This window comes from Triticum aestivum, chromosome 6B (assembly GCF_018294505.1).
Source record: "Triticum aestivum cultivar Chinese Spring chromosome 6B, IWGSC CS RefSeq v2.1, whole genome shotgun sequence".
Taxonomy (NCBI): domain Eukaryota; kingdom Viridiplantae; phylum Streptophyta; class Magnoliopsida; order Poales; family Poaceae; genus Triticum; species Triticum aestivum.
Window position 1 is genome coordinate 402,127,831 of NC_057810.1, and position 6,393 is coordinate 402,134,223.

Below are 6,393 nucleotides of genomic sequence, written 5' to 3' on the forward strand. Positions count from 1 at the left end.
TTTTCGACTTGAGTGTCTAAATATTCTCACCATACTTGGCTCCCTTTCGGCCTTTGCGCCATTGGCACAACGAGTCATCTAGTGAGGATAAGAGTTAGAGCACATGCGCCATTGTAGTATAGCCGTTTGCTCAAAAGGATAAAAGATCACTAAAAAATCTATTAATTGCCCTTTTGAAACAAACATTGACATGATTTCTAAATGGTTTCGTAATAGGAATTCTCTTTTGCGTTTCACACCATTCCAGCTTCTCACAAGATATGAAAATCTCTAAGCAATAAAAGTTGGGACAACTTCAGGATCCGTTAATGTAGCTCTCCATGATCATATTAATGTTTAGTAGTAGTTATACAATTTAAAATGAATGATAAAGTAAATACTTGTAGTCACATATAAAAATTTCTATTTTTAAATAGATAAATGATATGTAATTTATTGTGGGCATGCAAGTCTTATCTCTGCACAGTGTACAGTTATATAGGTACATATTTCACTTTCTACAGTTAATAAATAAACATATATATGAGTCAGCTCACAGGCGCTGAGGAGATTAAAAATATCAAATGGCAATTTCCTATGTACTACGGCACTGTGGAACTGAACAAAACGTGTGAACAACATGCCTACACACTAATGGAAAATAGTACTACAACTCTTGCTACGTATAGATTTGCTAACATCCGAGAGTTCCTTAATTGTCGATCCGTGAGAGCTATCCATTCAACATTTAGAATTATGTAAGTTTCCACGCTTTTGCAACTATGAGAAATTTGTCTACAGTTTTTTTGCACTAGATTAATAAATTAATGCATGGACGTGAACATATTTTTGGATATGTATGAACAAATTTGTAAGGTCAACTAAGAAAATGTACAGTTTTTCTCAGCCGATGAACAGTAGTCAGATCCTTCCACTTTTTCCACTATATGAATACAATATTATACTATAAGATGAATACATTTTAGATCAGTATGAACAAAATTTTAATGTTAACTGTGAAATATAGGTCTTCGCATGGTTGAGATCTGCAGGTGGACCCTTATATTATAATCATACAATGTTAGTGGGATATATTTATATAGTATATAATTAAAATATTTGAACGACTTTCACAAACATATTTATTTTCAAATGGACATACCATAGTATCAGTTTATATTTATATAACATCTAACTTTATTAAGGAAGTTATATATAAAGTAAAAATGGAAAATCATATGCCAACGCGTTGCATTCAGAATTTGGGTTCCAAGATTTAGTTACAACTAATAACCTATTGTCAGGAACAAAAGTACAAATGATCTGTCATCTCAATGCTTTCATTGCTTCAATACATTGTATCCGCTTGTAGAGATTGTTTGCTTTACTTAGCTTTACTAACTGTAAACAAGATGAATTTTTTATTTTGTGTTAAATATTTTTATGGGAGTGCGGGCCTGGAGAAAGAGATGGAACTGTATTATAGAACATGCTGGCATGATATATATCTTCCAGCCTGGATATGCAACAGTACTTCTTTGTAGTGTTATGAATTGTGAAATCTGTGCACATACTTCAGTAGGTATACATGTATCTATCTGTCCGTTTGCGTCTTTTTCTCTATGTCATCTAAGCATGTTCAAATAATACATGTCATATGGAATACAATATACTTAAACACATATATGGCCTAAAAAATAACCTAGTGATTTATTTGTACATTTACTATAACATACTGGAATTCAGGATTTTAAATGTCATATATCTCCAGCAACTAGCGTCCAATATTATTAACAGGGTAACTCATGGGCAAGAAAATCCTACCCGTACCTTTCTTAAGTGGGTTGGATACCTATGGGTAACAAAATTCATGGTGAAGTTGACATAATTACATGTTACCGAGGATGAATTTATCTGTATTTTACTTCATAATAGTATTTTTTCCATCAGTCATGTACACCAGACAGTAAAGCTACTGTCAGTCCATATTGATCTAACATCACATGAAAACTATCAACTAGCTTGTGGTCTAAACTTTATTTCCATCCAATGATCCAATATCACACGTAGATATACATATGTCAATAAATTGGTGCTTAATCATAATTTTTTTAATTTTTTAATTACTACAAAAAACAAATACATTAAACATGGTGCCCTCGCTTTTGCGAGGGCCACTCTGCTTGTTTGGGAAAATTACGAAAAAATTGAGCTATGTTGTGATTACCGTTTACTAATAGGAAAGAAGTTTCACCTTGATGAGTAGCTTCTCCGTGCACGGAAAGCATGTAATGAATCCAACAACTTGCTCCAGATTGGGGCCGATATATTTTATTGCCAAGAACTTCACTGTGCGCACAGACTAGGTCAAGCTTGTGGGAATCATTTTCTAGATGACAGTCATAAATACATCACGAAGAAATTTAAAAATGTGAATTTCAAGAAGACGGAGAAGAAGGTGAGTGTGGTACCTGAATGATTACGGATCCAATAAAGAGTTTGGGAAATTTGGCTGACGAGTACACCAACGCTGTCAATTTTGGCGCGTCAATGACCCTAATTTTTGTTGGACTTCTATATCAGATATAAGCAATCTCTCAAGGAAAGGCGCATTCTCAATGACCATATGAAAGTGCAACTATTTCTAGGTGGTTTTGATAATTCATAACAACATATAGCTCATTGAGCTAATTCTATTCCAAGACTATTATTTCAGGAAAGCTCAATGAATGGCATGGCATGGATGATGAAAGTGGATCCCTCAAAATACTAAGGACAAAGGATTGGCTCAAGCTCAAAAGCTCAAGACTCTTCATTTTATATTTTAGTGATCCAAGATCACATTGAGTCTATAGGAAAAGCCAATACTATCAAGGAGGGATGAGGTGTTGCTTAATGAGTCTCTTGCTTCATGTGCTTAGTGATATGCTCCAAAACCCTCAGCTACTTACTCACATCCACAAATGACCTAAACCTAAAGCCAAAATCGGTCACACCGATTCTTTCTATCCGGCGCCACCGATTCCAAAAGTCATAGCCACTGCCACAAACCCTAAGCAAATCGGTCTTACCGATAGGGATCTCGGTCTCACCGAGATGGGATTGTAATCTCTTTGTTTCCCTTCGTAACGTTTCGGTCTAACCGAAGTGAGCGATCGGTCCCACCGAGATTGCAATGTAAACTCTCTGTTTCCCTTTTGTAACATTTGGTCTCACCGAAAAGAGCAAATCGGTCCCACCGAGTTTACCTGACCAACTCTGGGAAAGCTTATTACCAAAATTGGTCTTATCGAGTTTGTGTAATCGGTCTTACCGAGATTACGTTATGCCCTAACCCTAACCGAATCGGTCTCACCGAGTTGCATGTCAGTCCCACCGAAAATCCTAACGGTCACTAGGTTTACTAAATCGGTCCGACCGAGTCTATTGAATCGGTCCCACCGAGTTTGGTAAATTGTGTGTAACGGTTAGATTTTGTGTGGAGGCTATAAATACCCCTCCACCTCCTCTTCATTCGTGGAGAGAGCCATCAGAACAAACCTACACTTCCAACTTACCATTTCTGAGAGAGAACCACCTACTCATGTGTTGAGGCCAAGATATTCCATTCCTACCATATGAATCTTGATTTCTAGCCTTCCCCAAGTTGCTTTCCACTCAAATCTTCTTTCCACCAGATCCAAAACCTATGAGAGAGAGTTGAGTGTTGGGGAGACTATCATTTGAAGCACAAGAGCAAGGAGTTCATCATAAACGCACCATTTATTACTTTTTGGAGAGTGGTGTCTCCTAGATTGACTAGGTGTCACTTGGGAGCCTCTGAGAAGATTGTGGAGTTGAACCAAGGAGTTTGTAAGGGCAAGGAGATGGCCTACTTCGTGAAGATCTACCGCTAGTGAGGCAAGTCCTTCGCGGGCGACGGCCATGGTGGGATAGACAAGGTTGCTTCTTCATGGACCCTTCGTGGGTGGAGCCCTCCGTGGACTCGCGCAACCGTTACCCTTCGTGGGTTGAAGTCTCCATCAACGTGGATGTACGATAGCACCACCTATCGGAACCACGCCAAAAACATCCGTGTCTCCAATTGCGTTTGAATCCTCCAAACCCTTCCCTTTACTTTCTTGCAAGTTGCATGCTTTAATTTCCGCTGCCTATATACTCTTTGCATGCTTGCTTGAATAGTGTGATGATTGGTTGACTTGTCCTAAGATAGCTAAAATCTGCCAAACTCTAAAATTGGGAAAAGGTTAAGTTTTTAATTGGTTAAGTAGTCTAATCACCCCCCCTCTAGACATACTTCAAGGTCCTACAAGTGGTATCAGAGCTTTGGTCTCCATTTTCTTTGATTTCCATAGCTTTTGGTGGTCATTGCCTTGGTTTCACCACCTAGGAGAGTATGGCGTCTAGCGAGGGAAATTATCATCGTAGAGGTCCTTACTTTGATGGTACTAATTTTGCTAGTTGGAAGCATAAGATGAAAATGCATATTCTTGGACATAACCCCGCCGTTTGGGAAATTATTTGTATTGGCTTGCAAGGTGAATTCTTTGATGGGAGAGAACCGAACCGTGAAGCTAATGCGGAAGAATTGAAGATGCTGCAATACAACGCTCAAGCTTGTGATATCATCTTCAACAGATTGTGCCCCGAATAATTCAACAAAATCAGCCGTCTTGAGAATGCAAAGGAAATTTGGGATACTTTGATTGATATGCATGAAGGCACCGAATCCGTCAAGGAATCTAAGTTGGATGTGCTCCAAAGTCAGCTTGACAAGTTCAAATGAAGGATGGTGAAGGTGTCGCTGAAATGTACTCTAGGCTTGCTCTTATCACAAATGAGATTGCCGGCTTAGGGAGTGAAGAGATGACCGACAAATTCATCATCAAGAAGATCCTAAGAGCATTGGATGGAAAGTATGATACCGTGTGCACATTGATCCAAATGATGCCAAACTACAAAGATCTCAAGCCAACGGAAGTCACTGGAAGAATTGTTGCTCATGAGATGTCACTCAAGGATAAGGAGGAACTTCACAACAAGTCAAGTGGTGCTTACAAAGCCTCAAGTGAAGCCCCCACATCATCAAGTGAGAAACAAACCTTCAATGAAGAATTGAGCTTAATGGTGAAGAACTTCAACAAATTCTACAAGAGTAGAAGCAAAGAAAGAAGCTCCAAGTCAAGGTCTTACAATGGCAAAAGATCTTCTAGTCGAGAGAGCAATTGCTACAATTGTGGGAGACCCGGACACTAATCCAATGAGTGTACGGCACCCTACAAAAGAAGAGAAGATTCTCCAAGAAGAAGAAGCAAAAGAGAAGAATCACCACCAAGAGAGAGGAGGAGTAGAGATAATTATTATGAATGAAGATCCTCACGGAGAAGTAATGATTCGGAAAGGAAGGACAAGTCATCAAGGAGCTACACAAAACAAAGACATCAAGCTCATGTTGGTGAATGGGTATCCGTCTCCGACTCCGACAATCACTCCGAGAGAAGCTATCACTCCGACTCCGAATATACTCAAGATGAAGGTGTTGCCGGTCTAGCACTTGTGTCAACCAACTCCTATGACATATTTGATTCACCAAATGAAGGAATTGGAAGATGCTTCATGGCCAAAGGTCCAAAGGTAACACATCCTGAGTATGTTGATTTCAATAGTGATGAAGATGACTTGCTTGTGGATGATGATTTACTTGTTGACAACTCTAGTGATGAATACTATGATGAAACGTCAATTAATCATGCTAATCAAGATAAAACGAATGACAATGCTAAGGAGAAGATTGAGCTTCTAACTAAAGAACTAAACACTCTTAAGTTGGCTCATGAAACTATCTTCGAAGATCATCGAGAACTTTTAAGGTCTCATGAGAAGTTACGCTTTGAAAAGCTCAATCTTGAGCAAGAGCATGAGTTCTTAAAGGCAATCAATGATGATCTCCGTAAGAAAAGTTCTTCTTACATTGCCAAGCGTTTACTCTTATCTACTTACATGCCTCAAGTCAAGTCTAGTAACAAGTACAAGAAAGATACTTCCTCTAGTAGTAACAATAACAATGTCAAATCCAATATTGTTGCTTCTAGTAGTTCTCTTGATTCCACTAATGATTCTCTTAGCCAAGTTATACTTGAGCAAGAAAATAGCTTATTGAAGGGAATTATAGAGAAAGGTGTTTACAAGAGCCTTGCCGGGAGTAAGCAATTCGAGGAAATTGTACGCAAGCAAGGAAGGCACCGGAAGAATCAAGGTGTTGGTTTTGAACGAAAGTTCAATGCCAATGGAGTTGAGTGGGAAGAAGATTAATACCCCAAGATGAAGTTTCTTCCTCAACAAGAGAAGTATGATCCTACTTCCTTCAAGGGAACACAAGTACAAGATGATCTTCCACCACAAGACCACAAGAAC